The sequence below is a fragment of the Anser cygnoides genome, chromosome 2 (assembly GCF_040182565.1).
Source record: "Anser cygnoides isolate HZ-2024a breed goose chromosome 2, Taihu_goose_T2T_genome, whole genome shotgun sequence".
Lineage (NCBI taxonomy): Eukaryota > Metazoa > Chordata > Aves > Anseriformes > Anatidae > Anser > Anser cygnoides.
The window spans coordinates 3112755-3132925 of record NC_089874.1 but is presented as its reverse complement, the minus strand read 5'-3'; positions in this window follow the sequence as shown (position 1 = coordinate 3132925).

The window sequence follows — 20171 nt, the reverse complement described above, 5'->3', positions numbered from 1 at the left end:
CCCCATCCTGGAGTTGTTTTGTACATGTGCCCCAGACCACGCTGTAGATGAGGAATGAGGATTTTTGTATGCCTCTAAGGCCATGCAGGGCATGGGGCCAGGCTGCCCTATGGCTGCAGTGAGGGGGCGCATCCTGGCCCCTGCTTGGGTGCTGAGCGTGCTCTGGGGGCTGAGGAAGGTCCTGCCAGCCCACCAGGAACCCCTCGAGCATCCAGGAAACATGGAAACTCGACATTCCTCCATCAAACTTTGTGGCAGCAGCTTCTGCCAGAGCCTCCGATATCATTTCAGGTGCACCGAGCAGCCGGGAGCTGCTGATGCCCATTGCCACCAAAGGGCTCGTGCGGTCTGTGCTGGTGCCTGGTTCCTATTGAGCTGCAAAAATCTTGCTTTGGGAAGCAATCATTTGGAGCAGTCGCTTCCCTGGGTCCCAACAGGCCCGGATATTTAAGAGTTGGTGTTTAATTAAAAGTGCTGATAGAGGTGGGTGGCCTGTGGGCAGCTGCTGGGGACTGAACTCCCCAAAAAGCACCGAGATATTGGGATAGGCAGGGGAACAGCCCCTGCTCCCTTGGTCCTCGGCTCTCTGAGGGCACGAGATGGGCCCTTTCTCCTCCCTTTCCTTTGGCTCGTGGCTTTCTGCAGCCGGTAGCCCAGGAGTGACCCACCGCACAGACCCGGCTGGCCCCAAATTGCTCACCCCGGGCTGTTTCACGGAAAGGAGCCCGTCTCCGCTCCTTCACCCCAAGACCTGAGAAAGTCACAGTCTGGGCTGAGATAGCAGCATCCCAGCTGGCCCCACAAGCATCAGGCTTAATGGACACACAGATGTTTCCCTGATCTTGCATTGGGAAAGCAAATAATCCGTCCTGCTGCACTTCCTTGCCCTCTCGCAGTGGTGCTGGGTGCCCGCTGGAAACGCGCCCTGCGGCGAAATCATGCGTGGCTCTCCATGTCCTCCATTCAAAGTGCCTCTTTCCCTGCGTCCTTTTGGCTCACCTCTACTTTTTTTTTTTTTTAATTATTATAATCTTTATAATTTGGGGTTTTATATGATGTTAGCAGGTTTCTTACAGCCTGTAGCTTTTCTAGAGTAGGTGACCCCTTTGGGAAGTCGACGGATCTTGCAGCTCTGACAGCTGCGCTTATTTGGAGAGATTTGGGATTTTCTACTATTGGAGATTCTCTCGGCAGAAGAAAAGAGAAAACTAAGCAGAATAAAATCACCAAGGCTTTGTTTTCCTCCCCAAACCCTTCCGTGACCTGTTTTCTGGGCTGTCCCTCCCCAGCGGTGACACCGCCGGCGGCGAGGCAGCGCCAGGCGAGGGGACACTTCCAACACTAGATGGAGCAGTGGCCCTAGACATGAAGGAGCAAACCCATCCCGCTCTTATTTAAGTCAATCCTCTCCTGTATCTCGGCCTGGAAGGGAATTTGGGGCAGAACAACCCTCTTGTAGCATCCAGACAGGTTCCACCTGGCTTTTCCACGGTGTCGTGCGGCAGGGACCTTCCCTCCTGGAGCTGTCCCCTGGGGTGGCCAAGGGATTGGGGTCCGTCTGCTGGGGACGTCTCGGGCGGGTGGGAGATGAAGGGGGATCAGACTGCGGCTCATTTCGTCGTTGCCTTACCGCCAGCGATTTCTCCTCACCCGCACAAAGGCGGAAAGGTCAAAGGCTGGGGATTAAGAGGTTTTCGGCCGGCGATGCGGCGGCGGCGGCTGTCCTTGGGACGCACGGATGGGGAAATGGGGACCTGACGGGGAGGATGTCGTGGTGTGACAGAGGCAAGGAATGAGGGCAGCCCTGCCGAGCGCCCCTACTTTGGGGCCAAGCTGGCTGTGGGGTTTTCTCTGGAGCAGAGGAGCTCAGAGGGCTCCTTGGCTTTCACATCAGCTCGTCCCTACCTGCCATACGTGCTCTGAACTTGCAGGGCCCAGGGGAAAGCCCTTCCGCACCTTTCCTCCATCTCCAACATATTTCCCAGCTCTCATACATGTAGGGCATCTGTGCTTGGACTTATTGGGACAGATTTAGCCAGCAAAATACATTTTTCCATGGTGTTTTGAGGGGCACACACCTGGCTGTGTCCATAGGAGACCCCTTCTTCATCAGGTGAGCCTCTGGGATGGAGCTGCAAGTTGGTGCCTCAGTTTACCTCCGAGGAGGAAAGCCACAGGCAGACACCGTGGCTTTCAGGAGGTGCTGGGAGACTCTGGACATGCTGAGAAAGTGCTGGGAGCGTGGCTGGTGTCTTATGTGCCTTTCCGTCCTGTCCCATGGCTGGGGAAGGTTTGCCCCATGGGGGCTGTGTCTCCTCTGCTTGGTATGTCCATGGCGTGAGGTCCTGATGCGAGCTAGAGGTGAGCCTTTTGGTCCATCCTGTTGGATTCTGGACCCTTGGTGGCTGGGTCTGAATTCAGCTCCTGTATATCCTTGGCAATCACTGGACTGCAGCTCAGGTTGGGGGCTTGGTCCCTGGGGGTGCCTGGACTCAAGAAAATGCCAGCTCCCAGGCAGGGCAGCTCAAATTCCTGCTGTTGATGGGGTGGATTTGGGCATCAGTACAGCTCGGAGCAGTCTTCACGTGGGGTCATTTCAGGAGTACGGCACGGAGCCACCAAGCACAGGACCCTGTGTGTGACCCTAAAGTGTGGGTTGCAGCGATGGACCCAGGCTGAGCCCCAGCTGAGAGGGTGCCCACCAGACCCTACAGCTGCGTGTTCCTCCTCGAGCGAGCCCTCCCTGCGAATGCAGACATGGATCTGGCTTTTCTGCCCTGGCCCTACCACCCAAATCCTTCCCCTGGGGTTCAGGAACATGTTGGGGTTTCCAGGTTCACCACCGCATCTCCAGCACGCCGGTGGAGCATCCGGCCCTCGGCAGCATCACGATTTCCCCCTCTCCCTAAATCCTCAGCCGTGGGGTGCAGGGGGGGTACACGCTGGAGTGCCAGAGGGGTGCTGAAGCCCTGAGGCACCCAGAGCTTGGGTGCTCACCTTAACAGAGGGCCTCAGAAGTCTCCTGCTTGCTGGGAAGGTGGCTGAGCCCCGTAATGACCAAACTGCAAATACCTGAGGCTTGAGTCACGGCGCGGGGAGGAAACGTGCATAAACAAGCAGCAAGCCAGGAAACTCCACCGCGGGATGGACAAAGGCAGAAGTCAGTGGCTTGGTATGTCTGCGCGATAGCAGCGAAGCCCCAGGTAGCAGCTTTTAGCTGATAATCGCAGCACCCTGGGGCTGTGCTTGCATGGCAGTGCTGCCGAGGAACACCCAGGCCACCGGGGCCGCGGGCTGGGGGCAGTGGGAAAAATCCCAGCGCCTCCCTGGCACCCAATGGGGGGGAAAAAAATCACAAAGCTCATCCCCCAGGAGGTCAGCGCTGGGGGAAACTGAGGCAGGGAGCATGCCCGAGGTGGTTTATTCGCCCCATCTCCAGTCTGCTGCAGGTTTTCGAGACCCTGTGCCTTTTGCATGGCTTTACCTGCAAAAAAAAAAAAAAAAAGCTCTTTCCCACACCCCCGAGCCCTTGCCGTGACCCTGATCTCTCTTTCCCCCTGCCAGACTAGCACAGAAAATAAACAGCCCCAAACCTCGGCTGTCAGGGCCGGATTCCAGCGGGGCTTTTTGCATCCCACCCCGCTGGATTCCCCCTCCAGCTTCAGGCACGATGGCAAACGAGTCTCGCCCGGCTGCCTCCTGAGGAAGGTCGGGAAACCCGCCGTGTGCTTCCAGCCCGAATTCAGGCGAGGACGCGCGTGGAGCTGAGCCGCACGCTTCGTGCCTCAGTTTCCCCTTATGCAGAACGAGACCCACAGAGCTGTCCTCCTCTGGGGATGCTCTGAATCTGGTTATGACACTGATAATTTTTATCCTGGGGCAGCAAGGGGAGTTTTTTTTTTACCCTTAAGGAGGCAATCGGGTGTGTTGGGATTTGGATGAAGGAGACCTGGTGCACCTGGGGAGGATGGAGAATTGGTGACACTCCATCATTGCTGGTGCCTGGTGGCTCTGGGACAACCAGCGACACAGGGTAAAGGTGAACGGTGTGCTGCTTTTCCATCCCCGCTACAATTTCGGGGCTTTATCCGTGGTATCAAGCCCTGAGCAGGGACGACTGCTGGGGTGAGAGCAGCCGCCGAGTGACGGGCGTGCGCCGAGTTTGCGTTTCTGGCTGGAATGCCGCTTATCGCCCCGCCGGCGTTTCCCATTTCCCTCGTGCCACACTTCAAGCACAAGGGGCACATTGTCACCGGTCCCCCCGCCGCACCGGGGTGGGGGAACACCCTTCTCCGCCTGCGTGCCTCTATAAATCAAGTGCATTCGGACGGCTCCCCGGTCAAGTATGGGCATTCGAGCTGCGCTGTGAAGTCATTTCAGTAATGCGCGCCCAGGAATGCACCTTATCTGATTTCCCTCTGTAGTTTTTTTTTCCCTTTTCTTTCCCCAAACGGGGGCTGTGGCTCCCCCTGGGTCCCACCGTGGGCTGAGCCGGGTGAGCACCGGCACGGTGCTGGTGGCTTCTCAGCACCACGCCGGGGTCAGTGTTGGCCCCGGGACCCTTCCCCACCTATGGGTGGCTTTTGGGTGCTTGACAACTTCACAGCCTCGATGGAGGACATCAAAATTGCCCTGGGAGCCAAAACATGCGTGTACACAGATAGATCCCCCTCCGGATTATTGCAGAGGGGGAGCTTTCCGTGCTGGATTTCTTTTGAAAAAGAGCTTTTCCTCCGCTGGATGGGGAGGGGGCTGGCGGACGGGGGAAGCACGCCTGGAATGCGACAAGCCTGTTCTCCGGCTTGTTTGTGTAAACGAGTTGGGTCTATGCCCTTCTTCTCAAAGTGCACGTTTTAAGCCTCCTTGCAAAGCAAATTTACTTTGAGAGCGCATGGATGCCAGCACGGGGGGGGGGGGGTGCAGGCTGGCATGCTGCTGATAATAGTCATTAATAATATAAATTATTAAGAATAATAAAATCTCTCTCTCATTTTATTTTTCCCCTCCAGAAGTGGTGAGTGGTGAACAAGGGCTCCGTCCAACACTTCCCACCGCCTTCTTGCCTGTCTCTATGAGACCATCGGGGAAATCCCAGGTGGGAATTTCTTGACAAGATGGTTTTCCATCAGGAAAAGAGCTTAGCTATCCCCAGCCAACCCTTTCATAAGTCCGGGTGGCAACAAAGATCTTGTGATGGCCACCCTGAATCTGGGAAACATCAGAGCAGAGATGATGAAGTGGCCGATAATTTGCTGTGACCCCCGGAGCTGTGGACCCTGAAGGCTGGTGGCTGTGATGTCCCTGATGGGCAAAGGACTTGCTGAGCTCTGGAAGGACACTCAGCCCTGCTGCTGTAGCAGGAAGAGCATCTTTTATTCCCCCTGCCGATGTAAAGGTGTGAAAGGTCATAGTGAGGCAATCTGGAGGACAAAATTCACTTCCTTGGCTTGGTAAAGCCACTGCCTGCCCCACTGGCAATCTCAGTTGCAGCAGTTGTTGGCAGCAATATCTCGCTAATAGCAATAATGGTGAGGATGATGATGGTTTGTGGCCAGTTACAACGTCCCTGGGAGATTCACTCTCACAGGAGACACCACCAACCGCCTGGTGAATGCGCTCCTCTCTAAGTGATATTCAGAGACCCCCCAGATGCTCCTCAGCCACCTCCCCAGACATATAAGATAAAATCCATCAGCATCCTCAATGTCTTGCCTCGCTCCTGAGGAAGGCAGCCAGCTCTGCTTCCCCTCCTTTCCCCAGGACGCCTGTCAGACTGTCAGACGGCTGTCAGACCGCCTTGCTGCTACTGGGCAGGCTGGCACAGGGCCTTGGCAGCCCCTTATCACGTCCTCCCAAGCAGCCTTTTAGCTGAAGGTGTGCAGGTGAAGACAGACACGTGGAAAGGCACCTTCTGTCTTCAGAGGGCGCGAGGTCGAGGATTTATCTTCCGCTTGCAGCTAGGGAAATTGAGGCTGCAAGGCAGCCCAAGGCAGCTTGCTGGTAGGATCAGCAGCCCCATGTCTTGTGCCCAAACCCAAGGACTTCCTGCGTGTGTACATTTTCCATGACCAGGTTCAACCTGGACCAATACAGCAATATATCTCCAATATGTCTCTCCCTGTGGATCACAGATCTGCGGCACGTGAAACATCCGGGTTTTCCCCTTCCTCGGACATGTCTTTTGGTGCTGTCTTGCTAACAGGACATCTCAGCACCTTGATCCCTCTGTGCTGACAGGCCATGAGCTGGGATGGAGCCAGCAGTGTCCCTTGGGTCCATCCATGGTGCCCCTGGCTCAGGTCTCCAGCAGTTGGTGGGGCTGGGAGGTCAACGAGGTGCGTTGGGATCTCCTCGGCAAGGCTGTGTCAGCCAGCACTTAAAGGTTGTGTTTGCACCCTGCTGTAGAGCCTCGGTGTCCCCTTTGAAGGGTCCCGGGGAAACGCGTGGTTTGGGTAAGTGTTTTGCTGGATGGGGTTTCAGGGACATGCTCAGTCTTTGCAAAAAGTTCAGGTCCAGCTCTAGGTTCAGGCCTCCTGGTGGTTCAGGTCTGTGACAGCACGTCAACAAACTTGTCATTTTGTTATGTTAATGACTAGTGGATTTTGTTCTTCCTTTAGAAAAACCATCCGCTGCGTGCCTCAGTTTCCCTCCCTGAAAAAAGGCGACTAGTGGCACTTAAGACTTCCCAGGAAAAGCTGGGTACATCTTGAGGAAGAGGCTGAAGGCTGGGCATTTGGCAATATTACTTACTTTTTGAGTAAGGGTTGAATTCTGTCATATTCCTCCTCAGTGACCTAAACCAGGAAGGTATCAACAGGCTGCAGTCGCCAGAGGAGGAGAGATGCTTCATGGCAGCTGCACGTAGTGTGCAGGAGGATCTTCCAGGCTGCCCGAATTGCCCAAATAATCAGCTTATTTTAGGAACAAGGGAATAGTCCTCCTTTTCTCCTCCAGATTCATTTCCCAGGAGATGTCCCCCAGGCCATCAAGTCCCTCTCGGAGCAGTCAGGGATTTGCTGCTTGGTGAAACGGGGCTCTTCACCCCATGCTGTTAGCTCTGCAAAGATCTCCAGGGATTTGTGGATGCTTCAAGAGAGACAGCTCGTGATGTGGAACAGCCCCTAGATTTACATTGCTACCACCACCACCCAAAATATTTGCTATATTATAGGACCATGGAGCAGGGCTGGCTGCTACGTAGTGGGGAGGGGGCTCTGCTGCCATCCTGGGGTCTTGATCAGGGTGCATTTGGGGTGTTCAAGGGTCTAAAGCTTGCTGGGATAGTGCTGGAGGACCATGTCTGGAAGATAGATTGAAATCGCTCTCCAGTTCATACCAGGGGTGTAACCTGGAATGACCTGCCCCCAAATCACGCCTTGATCCTGCCCTGCAGACACCCATAGGGTGGTCCAAAACGGAGTCAACACTAGTCAACACTTATTGTATTATTACAATTAGTCAACACTAATTAGCTTCAAGTTCAGGATCAGCCCCTAAGCCTCATTTTCTAGCAGCATCAACACAGCCTGTGTGGCCGCCGGAGCCTGGGGGCATCTTCTGCCTCAGCTTGGGTCCAGCTCCTGCCTCAGAGCAGGGTCATACGAGGTGGTCCCCCGGTGCCAGCACACTGTCCCTTTCTAGCCTCGGCCTGATCCAACACTTTTTTTGGGGTGAGGAGATGAGAGGATCGCAGGAGGTGGTGAGCAGGGGAGCAGGGAGGGTTCCCCTTAATTCCTACACATTCATTGCAATCAGTGAATTTCCCATTTCTGGGGTTGGAAAAGACCTCCACACCCGTTTCCCTTGAGCCTGTGCTAAAGTCCCGTTTTGTCTCGTTTTGGTGCCCATGGGACTGTCGGGCACGCCTAGCTCAACTTCAGTTTTTCCTTTAGCCTCTTAAACATGTCCTGTCCAAGGGGAGAGAAACCCTTTAAATTCTGCTGTGGGGACAGAAATGGGGGCAACCACTTGTGGCAATCAATGACAATTAAAGTGATAATGAGACGAAGTGTAAAGAAAGAACTTTTCTCACTGAACCTGTGCACTGTAAGACCCAAACACCTCCTCTTTACTTCAAAACCAAATATCTGCAATTAGAAATGGGAAAAAAAATAACAATTTCCCAGTATCAGAAAATTAATTTTTTTTGTTTGTTTGCCTGTTTTCTGCCTGTGGTGGCTCCTCTCCTCCGTCGGTCCAAGGCATCCCTGGCCTGGTGGGGTGGGTCAGGCTCAGCACCGATGGGTGCTCACCTCTGCTGAGGGCAGCCCCATCCCTGCAAGGCATACAAATTGCACTTAGGGCTGCTCCATCTCGTTCCCTAGCATGGACCTAGCCTACCTCAGGGGTGGCACATCAGTAGTTCTGGACCCAAACTGCATGAAGGATTGCTTTGTCTTCTTACCGTTAAGCGCTTTTAAACTGAAACAAACTGAATGCAACCGCTAATTTTGCTGAACCAGTGCGGGGTCAATCTCAAAGCCTGTCTGCCTCTTCCCTGCCCCAGGGTGCATCCATCGAGGCCCAGGTTCATGCCCTGAGATGGACACAGACCCCAAGGCCATGGCCAACGGGGAGAGACCCAAGGAAGATGGTCCCTCCTGATGTCTGACTTCTCACCTGGAGACGTTGCTGTCTTGGGATGCAGCGCTCCCAACCTTTAATCCCCTGATTTACATGAGATTGATTGGACTTGAAGATCCCTAAAGGTCTTTTCCAAGCCAACCCATCCTGGGATTGTACGATTCTGGGTTGAGCCATCAGATCCCTTTTCTTGTGCATCTTGTGGCCTCCCAGCTGGAATTCCCCAGATGCAATCGGTTTCAGCAGCTGCCGCCGGTCCACCGAGGCCTCTCCAGCCCCGACCGTGGTGTTAAGCGCTCGGAAGCGTGTCAGGCTTCCAGCTCTGTGTCGGGACACGTCTGAGGCATTAAGCTCCGAATGCCATGCGAGGATCGGGAACATTTTTGTGGCAAGCTGCCATCTTCCCCCGTATCATTTACCTCTGAGTGACAAACCCCGGCTCCGAAATGCTTCTAATGCTTTGCAGGGCTGCGGCTTCTCTCCTGCAATGGGCTCCAAGTGCTGTACAGACATTATCTAATTACGGCCCTCCCTGAAGCAAAATGAGGCATTTCCTGCCATTTTCAGCACCCTTGCATTTGCGCCACGTGGGGCCAACCCAGGCAGACAGATTATTCCAGATGGTGGTGATGCTTGAGCCTACCTCTGCGCTTTGCAGGCTGCTGCCTCCTCAAATGATGGTCAGAGAGGAAACACGATGGGTCCAACCTCTGTTTGCGTGTGCATGGTTGTATGAAGCTGATCGCACCCAGTTTGAAAGTGGGAAAGAGTTTTTCAATGCATCCTTGCTCAGGAACTCAGGTTAGTATGGCAAAACTCCTTAAGCCTGAATTCAGCGGGGTTTAGGTGCCCGGACAGAGCTCAGCATCTCCACTGGTCTCAGCAGGAGCTCAGATACCAGCTGGCAAAGAAGACTTCTACTACAGGCACTTGAGTTTGGAAGTCTTCATTTCACAGTTGGCTTTCATTCCTAATGCAAGGTAGGATCATTATTATTTTCAATAGTCCCTGACTCGATGGGTGAACTGAAAACCCACTCCTGAAGCTGTGTCGAGCAACACAGTTATTTAGGCTTGAAAGCAGGAGATGATTTTTTTTCCTATTTTTTTTTCCCACCTCTTTTTGGCCAGTACACTCAGATGATTTACTGATGCAGGATTAAGTAGCTGATCTCATGTCTCTTGAGTGCCAAGAAAGAACTAGTGTTAAAAATCATAAAAAACTTGCCAGAAAATCCAGCACAAACTAAAATTTAAAGTCTTCTGGAAAGGCTTGCTTAACACTCACAGGCCCCCCCAGGCTCCTGTGGCCCCTGCCCCAGTGCCCTGAAAGGATCACCCCCAAGGCTGAGGACAACCTTTAATTCCCATCCCTTTTAGGGGCCATTGGGTTGTGTGGGGTACATAGGTGCCTTCTGGCTTGAATAGGGTGGGAAATAATTGTGAGAGTAGAAATTTTCCCATTCCTCAGCAAGGTGAACTCCAGGCCACCGAGAAAAGAGCAAAGAGCAGCTCCACGAGGCAGTGACTCTCTGGTGGACAAGGCCAGCTCTTTCTGAGGTCAGAGATCTGAGTTCAAACCCCTTTTCCACCCTCCATCTCCCTCTTATCACGAACTCTTTAAGGAAGGAAGCAATTTGATAGTTTGAATAGTTAATTACTCATTAGAGCAGGTGTAAACTACTGCCAGGATGGATACTTTCCCTTTGCTTTTAATGAGAAATTCTGGGACAAAAGAATATTTCCTGGCAAGTTTACTGTGGACAGAGATGTGTCTAGGAAAGCTCTGTTACTTTATGAAATAAAAATCTCAAAAAATTGCCCCAGACAAAACTTCCCGCTTATCTGCTTTCTGAATTGTATTTTTTCTGAATTTTTCTGTATTTTTTCTGAATTTCTATTCCCTGGAATTGTATTTTTGGTGGGCTAAACTGGTCAAAACTTTGCCTTGTAAACCTGAGTGGAAGCAACTAGCAGAGAATAGTACAAAAATACTCCAAAAATCCTTTGTGCCTTCTGTATTTCTGCAAATAAAAGTTTGACTTAGCTCGTGGCAGAAATATTTCAGTGGGGACCTTTGGTGGGGATAAAATTAGGGGAGGACAAGAAGTGAAATGGGCTAGGAACATTTTGCAATGATACTTTCAAAGACAGAAGTGAGAGTGAGGTGTTGTTCATGAAACAATTATAAATTGTAAATTGGTTACTATACAGCAGCCCTCCCTGAAATGCAGAGATAAGGATGGGAAATTCAGGGGCTGACTTTAACCATTGCTGATAAGTCACTGCACTTTGCACCTATTTCTGCTCTTGAAAAGAGCTGCTGGTGCTAGGTGCTTCTCCAAAACTGAGCTTAGACAGCCCTCCCAAGGCAAGCCCCAGTGAGAGCAAATTCCCTTTGGAGAAATCAGCAGCCTGTAGCTCACGAAGAAGCACAGCAGACATTGAGATGCTACAAATTCAAGTGAAAGAAAAGGGCTGCCTCCAAAATTTAGATGGCTAAACCAATTACAAGAGGCACGTGTTCCAAATCTTCACTGTCACTGACCTGTTCATCCCATCCTTGTTGCTGCTGAATATTTGAGTTGCCAGATGGTTAGGATTGGGTGAAGAAAGCTGATAGCTATTAAAAAAATAATTGTTGCATCACCAGGAAAAGAAAAAAACAAAACCAAAACCAAAAGGAAAAGAATGGTGTGACAATCTCCCAGCTTGAGGTTGGCATGGTGTTATTTGGCAATGTATCTTGCAGGCTATTTGTTTTTTTTGGAGAGTCCCTCAGAGAGCTGTTGAGCGCCCTTCATGGTCAGGACTCTAATTAGCCACTCGTCTCTCCCTGCAGGCATCTGGATGGGCTTCCCCAGCACGTTGTGTGTCCCTTGGTAGGGCACGGAGGGGAGGCTGGCAGCCTCCGGGCTTCACAGGGGGAGGAATTTGCTTTGGCTTAATTGGAGGTAGCAAAGCTGGCCAGTCTCTATTTTACTCCTTTCTCCCCCTCTTTGTTTTGCTTTGTGATGGGTTGCTGAACGCATGAAGTGACACGAATTGGTTTGGTTTCATTAATCTGTTTAAAAATATAGATCTGGTGTTTGTACATTTCCCCTCCATCTCTCTCGACAGATTGTTGGCTCTCCGCTCCAGCAGGCTTGCGAGCCGGCAAACTCCCTCTGCTGGCACCACTGCCTCCCATTTTCTCCTAGCTGGAAATTTATGATCCAATCCCGTCTTTCCCAACAGCACGTTTGTCTTTATGGGAACAGCACAGTGCACTCATTTTATACAGCAGTTGTTGTAGGGTGTTATCATCCTGGGGGTGCCATAAACTCCCATCCCTAATGAGGCAGCGGGTGATGGACAACCCAACGTGGACATCCCATTGGGAACAGGGCTCTGCCAAATGACCTCTCTTGGCTTGCTGGTGCCAGCGTGGTTCCCTGATCACTCATCTTAATTATCCATCAAGGTCATGCATGAGGGGCCTGGGTGCACTTAATTAAATTATTACTTAAGTAACATGAATGGGCATTTGCCCAAGAGGGGACGAGAGTAACTTTCTGGACAGATTCTGCCCAGGCTAGTGCTGGGACCTTATCAAGGCCGGACCATGCAGAGGAAGGATGTTTGTCTATTCAGATACTTTTTGTTGAAGAGATTTCTCCTCCACCAACCAAAAATCCCATACTTGTGTGGAGAGCTTCCTCTTCTGCTGTGGCAAATGTACTTGACGGCGTGTACCTAAGCCTGGCTCTGAAAGCAGGCACTGTGCTAAAGTGTTTGCTTGGCTTCAGAAATGTTAAGAGAGGGAATTTCTCTTTAGGAAGTGTGAAAATGTTGGTCCTGAGTTCACGCTGTGCCTAATCCAAAGCCTCTTGAAGTCAGTGCACAGCTATCGTGGGTTTTGAATCAGGCTTCAAGGCCACAGACTCATACCTATGCAGGAAAAAATTGATAGTGGATATTTCTGAATGAAGAGACCTGTCGTTTCCAAAATCCCACCCCGAAATGCCAGACATTGGAGGGCTGATGTTCCTGCTCCCTGCACCAGAGATGTTACCCTTCTGCAGCTCCATTTCCATCAATGTCCACTTGGCTTTTGAAACTTGATGAAATCTTATTCTTCATTCCACAGGGCAAACGTCCTTATTTCCATAGTCTTTATTTATTTATTTTTGATGATTCCTATACTATCTTTTCCACTGACACGTAGATGTTTTATCTATCTCTGTAAAGCTTCAGCAGGTTGTGGTCAAAGTGATGAACGCGCCCTTCCTCTCCAGCACTTCAGGGCTATGAATTTGGTGCAGGGAAGGTTCGTGCATGGCCAGGGAGGTGGAGAAGTCCTCTGCTGAAGGACTTGGAAGTGCTTTACAGGGAGATTCTCCTCTCTCTGGTGATTGCCTTAGGCCCATAGAATAACACGTTGGAAGGGACCTCTGGAGGCCATCTGCTCCAATCCATAATGGACTCTAAGGCATCACTTTGACCTGTGCCAACAATTAGAGTCCTGTGCATGGATATGGGGACAGACAGTGACTGTTCCCAGTGATTCTCAGCATTGTTGGGACTACTGAGCTCTGAATGCAGCTGGTAGTGATCTGGGTACAAGCCTGCAGAGCCAGCAAATGCTTTGGATGTCAACTCCCGAGGGAAAGGTTGTGTCCTGCTGTGAATTCCTTGGCTGCATGCTCAAGGAGATGAGAGGGGTTGTGTCCACCCATCCTCAATTCCTCTTTCAGCCCCTAGTTCCAAGATGGATGGGTTTTGGCCAAGGGATGGGCGTTACATGTTCAAAGGTCGTGAAGTGGGGCTTTTAAGGTTGGTGTTAGAGTCAGCCTGGCATGGTTACTGCCTGCACAGCCTTTGCAAAGAGCCTGTCTTTTCCTGGAGGAAGGTGTTGTCTTGCTGCAGAGGGGAGCTGACACCCAACCAGGGTGACCCACAGGACTCAGGAGTGAGGCAGGTGGTGGCATCATCCAGAAGAACATGGGAAAATGTTTGTGTGTATCCCAAATGGCCTTGGGAGCAGCCAAGCTCAGGAATGAGCCCAGAGTGACATTGCATGAAGTGGTCAGCTGAAAGCTTAGACTTCAGGGGATGGCCCCTTCTGAGGAGCTGTTGCTGTTTGTGCTGGTGTGACCCTGCACATTTTGGGGACAAGAATTTCTGATTAATTAATAGCATTAGCGTGAGGATTTTGTCCTCCTGAAAACAAACAAACAAACCAAAAAACAAAACAAGAATATTCCTCCAGAGAGGAAAACCCTAGTTTGCACACATCTCGGAGAAACCTGCTAAAGCACAGAAGGTAAATCCTGTGACGACCATTTTCCCTGACACCTGCCCAGCACACAGCCACCACCAAGTCCTGCACCAGCCCTGAGATGCCGCTGGTCTGTCCGTGAAGTTTTCATTCCCATGAGCTGGCTGCTCAGGGAAGCCCTTGAGATAAGCAAGGGCTGGAAAACCCCTGAGAGAGAAACATCAGCTAGATGGTGCCCAGGCCCTGTAGCTTATAAGGATTTTTTTATTTTGATTTTTTTCTTTTTTTTCTTTTTTTCTTTTTTTTTTTTTTAACTCAGAATAGCAGTTGCTGTAGCTGATGTTTTTCATCTGTGCCATTTCTGGACTGAAAGTGGTTTCTCTGTGCTGACCAGAGTCCGTGGCATCCACCTGCTCTGCACAAAAATCACAGGGACTTACCCCTGTTTCATTCACCACTAGGAACCCGCTCAGGACCACGTTTCTGCTTGCTCTTATGAGCCATAATGTTCTTTCTTTCCCCCTTTAGGGCTGGCTGGGATGGAGAAGCCATTGATGGGGTGGCTGCTGCAGGGGCTGCTCACCTCCCGCCAGATCACCTTGCAGGTATCAAGCCCCACATTCCTGCGGGCAGCCTGACACCTCGGGCTCTTGCAGGCCAGCAGTGGAAAAGCAAATTTTCCTTCTAGGCATGTTTGAAAGAAGAAATCAGAGAAGAATTTCCAGTGGGAAAAAAAAAAATCCTCCCCCCCCCAAAAAAAACAACCTCCCCCAACAAACTCTTGCACTTGACTAAGAACCAAAATAGATTGCGACAGTGTTTTCCTCCGGGAGGAATTTTCCTACCTTGGGGCAGTGGGGGGAAAGGACTTGAAAGGACAGGTATGAAGTTAAAAAATTGTAAGCGCCTTTCCTTGCTCAAAGGAAAGGAGAGGTCCACCTTGGCAGCTGGCATCTCCCCTGCATGTGCTGGGCATCAGGGATCGGTGTTGCACCGTGCTTGGGGCATCTTGCATTTTCCCTCTGCATCTACAGAGCTGGATGAATGTGACCCCATGAGTCGAAGGGACTGGAACATCTCACGTTCCACCATGGTATATGTTATACATGTATTTGATCTGCTATATAGGGGTCTTAAATATTTATCTGATTTCACAGAACCGCAGAAGAACAGAGATGGTCAGGGGTCTCTGGAGATGGTTTGCTTAGGCAGGTTCACCTTGGGCAGGTTGCTCAGGACTGGGTCCTGTTGGGATCTGTGTACCTCCAAGGAGGGAGGCTATTCCTGGCTTACTGTTCGAAGATCTTCATGTAGAATAAGTTTTTTCTTACATTTAATTGGAATCCCTTGTATTCCAATTCATGTCCTATTAATTATTTTGTGTTGAAGATCCACCGGGATCTTTGAACTGAGCTCCCTTTCCGGTGCTCCTTTGTGTTCATTGACAGTCTGCTGGCCAAAAGTCTGAATTCAAGTCCGAATTCGCACTCCAGGTCTCTGGGGGTGATGTGCAGACTCGACTCTGCCCTCTGGATGCTCCCACCTGACCTACCCGTTAACTGGGGAGCAGTGAATAAGGCAGGCCGCCTTTCAAACACCTCCTGAACTCACCTCCCACCGCCCAAATATCTCACCAACCGTCGTTGCATCTAGTGTGGGTGGTGGGACGTGGCCTGAAATTGGCTTCCCAGAACGGAGAAGGAGATGGGTGCTCAGCCAGTGACTCCCTACCACCCCCGGGGTGGCAGGATCTGGCCCTGTGGCCCGCAGGCCGCAGGCCGTGCGCAGGGCTGACAATGGCCTTCTTGTTGGGCTGAGGTGTTTGGCAGGACCCCGAGGTAAAGGGGAGACTCCCTTTTACTGCTTCTTGCTTAATAACAGGTTTGAGGATATTAATTACCTTAATTAGAGCTGGCCAAACCTGTTTGGCTTGGAGCTGGGAGTCGGTGGGGACCAGCTCTCTCAGCTTTTTTCTGCTCTTAGGTCTCATGATGTTCCCCAAAGAGCAAGGCCTGTCCCATTTCAGACGTAATTAAAAGGCTTTTGGGAGGCTCTTTAGATCCTGGAGCTTTCCGAGCAAGAAGCCCTCAGTTCTTTAAGGGGCTGCTTTGCACAAACAGCAAGAAATGTGGCTTTGTCTTATTCCCTCCCCAAAATGAGAACGGATCTTTGCAGCAAGGCAGGGAGGCACTGGGCATTCTCTCAGCCATGGGCTGGAGGCACTGTGCTGTCCTCAGGAGACTTATGATTGCAAAAGATCCCATTTTAGGAATTATAAATCCTCTTTGGGAACACAGAGGGTGGGTTTGCAGACAAACAACCCGGGCCAGTCGTGAGGCTGGAGGCAACTCAGCCCCTGCTCGGCTGGCAGTGCAGGTGAAGCCTCCTGCCTCAGTTTCCCAGCTGCAGAAAGTGCCAGGTCTTGTCCACTCATCACTTTTACCGGCACTCAGGTAGGTATTACCGTGAATAATATTTAGCTGGGGCCTGGGGTATCGCAAGCAATAAAGTTTGATGAGTCAATTGTTCAACATTTTCCCAGGGAAGTGACTTTTTGGTGAATGCTGTGCCAACACAAGGCTGGATGGGTGTGTGGCTTCTCTCCTCATTTCCTTGTTTATCTCCCTCCCATCACGTGTGGGGTTTGCTGATGACCCATACCGTGATTCACCCCTCTTTTTCTTTCTGCGCAAGGTGCTGAGCTCACCTCAGGTTGACCTCCAGACAGAGCCTTTTGCGTTCACCGGTCACTCTCCCAGTGGTTGTGGTTCAATCTCCAGTTTCTCTTACAAGAAACTGCTGCGGAAGCACGGCCCTTGCAACATGTACAGCCTCCCGTGAGCTGATGGCATGTCACAGCAGGGCTGCGAGGCCCTCACCTTCTCTATCGCCCTGAGGGGTGGCAGCACCCATGCCAGATACCTCCAATGCTCATTATGTTCAAATAACAACCTTTGCTCTCTTTTTTTGTCTCCTGTACTATCCTGTCTGTACTCATCAGCTCCAAAGCCTCCATCTCCTCTTGAGAAAGCAGGAGGACGTGCTGAGGGCCAGCCTTCTTTAATAGGTGTAACAGAGACCACCATCCAGATGAAGGTGTCTCGGTGAGGTCCCTCTGTCTTCGAGGGCAGAGGCTCCACCAGAAGGAGATAGGAGATTCTGAGCTGGCTGTTTGCCCCGAGTCACCTCCCCGAGGCACCTGACCCTTTTTCAGTCCTTCTGGAGGCTCTTAGAGACATTTCTTACACAGTTGTGGTGGTTGTGACCCATTGTGCCTCACTGTGGTGACGTGTGTGCTGTCAGTACAACCACAGCGAGACTTGCCTTAGCCTAACGTAAGGAAGATGAATTGCACCCTTTCCTTCCAGTGACTATACAGGGAGCCTGAAGTTCTTCACGAAACATGTTGTGAAGGTTTAAACTCATGTAGGGGTGGTGGTGGGGCATCCTGTGAGCCTGAGGTTGACTTTGTGTCATTGCTGCCAGAACCTGTGGCATAGATAAGGTTGGGTCCATGCAGGGCCCATGAACATGGAGCATGCCTGGCCTTCTGCCCTTCCAAAAGCACCAGCTGGAGAGGATCCAGCAGTGCTGGGGGACCAATCCAGCACTGGAGCTGGACTGGTACAGTGCCTATTATCACATTTACTCTTCCTCTGCACAGCAAGCAGAATACTGCCTCCTTTGGTGGAACACCACATTGTCTGTAAAACATATGTAAAAAATACAGAACATGGTGCATAGTTTTGGTCTACATGAAGCAGTGCTTTCAGTGAATAAAATGTTTGTACTTTGTTTGATGCAGCTGATTTTTTGCTATTCAGCCACCTGTCTTCTCTAAGCCAAAGGAACAAAGTGTCCATCCCAGCCCTCTTCCTCCTCTTTTGCATTTCATGTTGAAGAGTAGCCATCCAGAGATACCCTGTGCAACCAGGTACTGCTATGACATGTCGGAGAAAGCAGCTCTTGCATTTATTATTTTAATCCTGACGCAATGTTAGAGTATGTAGGAGGCTAGGAGAGTTGCGGGTTCTCCCAGTCCCGAGGTGCATTCAATTCTTGTACATGCTCGGTTGAAGAAGGGATTCAAGCTGGAGGTCACATAGGAATTACTGGTCTTATTTCTATATGGGCATCTCTGCACTGTACACTGCATTTCTGTGGCCACTGAGTGAGACAGCTCAGGAAGCCTTCTTGGAGTGGAAAACTGCCCTCCCCCAGGAAATCAGCCTTCTGTCGAAAGCTCCCTACATCTATTGCTTTTCTGGTTGGGCTCAAAATGGTCCTGAAGCCATGGGCTGCACTGATCTAAGGTCCCCCTCAAGATCCCTTCCAGATCCATCTTCAGGATTTCCGTGATTCCAGTTCCTGAAATATCTTATTTTTGCATCAGGGCTGCTCTCATTCATGCTTTGGAAACTTCATTTTATAGCCCAGGCTGCAGATGGATATCTAATCCATCTATGTGAGAGATGTCAGTGAATGCTGTACTGCAGTTATTGCAGTCCTGTGTACAGTGGGGTAAGGGTAAAGCAGACTGTGGGGGTTATGAACTGAAAAGCTATTTTTTTTCCCATGATAAATTATGCCCTTTCAGGTCTCAAGTGACAAATTTTTTAATATTAAGGGGTATTAGTATACAGTGCTTATATCTGGATACTAAATATTAGTACAGCATTGCTATGGACTGTGCTTAAACTATGCATGTGTGAGCTGATTCTCAGGGTCCTGCTCTTGTTAGACCTTGTCCAGGCTGGTCCCAGATGCTCTGACACACTTGCTGCTGAATTAAAGATCCTTCTCCTTCCTCCCCTTCATTGTACATCGTGCTTAAGCACCTCTGTAACAAACCTGCTGAGCCCATGGGGTGGGATTTGGCTTCCCAGGTCCTGAACAGCTTGTGCAGCTCCTTCCCCCGGCCCCTGCCTGCTCTAGCAACATCTCCGACCTCTTCCAGGAAATGTGTCCTGTGTTTCAGCTTACCCTGAGAGCAAAAAATTGTTGCTTAAGCAGGTTTCAGGCATCTCAGCCTGTGACCTTTCTGTAACTATTTGAATGAATGTATTGACTTGTTCTGTGAATTATAAACCCCATTAACTCTTTAGTGCCTCCCCTGTGCTTGATGAGGAAAGCTCTGATACAAGACTCATCTAATGTGCCAAAATCTTTTCAAGCTTATAGGAATGAGCAGCTTAATCCCTACTGTAGCTCTGGTTCAAAATACCGTTTTCATTGACAAATGCTAACAGCTGCAGGTTAGAAATTAAAAATTAGCAACTTCATCACCCAGCACTCTAACCTGCTTTTTAAAATGCTTCCCTACCTTTTAGTCTCAGAAATAAATGTACTGTGCCTTTAATCTTGCCTTGCTAAGGTTTTGTTTCTTAAAAAAAAAAAAGAAACACACACAAAAACCCAAACTGACTGCACTCCAGCAAACACCTGTATTGCCACTGAAAGGTCTTTTGCTAATATATTTTTCCCCCTGTTCTTGATCACACCTGTCTAGCTTTGGGCAAAATAAAATATTCACATAGCTGCCAGAAGTAAAGTTCTTTCCTGGCTTCAGCTACTGTGTGTAAAGATCTCCAAAGAAATGTCAGATCACTTTATTGAATCCTACTGAAAACTCGTTTGACAGTAACATGCAGAAAGGATCAGGACCTCTCTGTAATTGCCAGTGGCTTGAAAAGAATGTTTGTTTTGAAGGCTTACATTTTTTTTACTTTTTTTTTTTTTGGGGGGGGGGATTTTATTTTTATATTGATATTTTCATGCATTAAGAACTACAGAGAGCTGTCCGTGCACATTGCGTGTGTATTTTTGTAGATGCACGACCATGCTACATGCACACAGGCGTGCAGGGAGGGCTCGATCCGCAGCTGGATCACATCGCTCCTGGGGCAGGGCCAGCCAGCAGCAGGCACCAGCTCAGCAGCACGGGCCAGGGCTCACATTAATGCATACAGTTCCTCAGGTGCTCTGAGCTTCACTTGGGAGTAAAAAGCACCTTTATGCAAAAGGCTTATGCCTTACGCAGGTCAGAGCTGCTTTGGAGAGGTGAATTCCACCCTCTGCACACCTTGTCTTACAGCTCCGGCTTCCTGCGAGTGGAAACAAATACCTATTGTAGTGGAGAAAATAATTAGGAGCAGGTGAAAGCATATTTTTAATCATCTTCTGACTAAACTGATATTTAATTTAAGGCAGGAATATTTTCCACTCCAAATCTTTGCCTGTTGCTCCCAGATGTTAATTACGGTTTGTCACTCCGCCGTCTGCTGCGTGAAATACATGTTCCTATGAGCAAGACCCTGTGCTAACCTTTG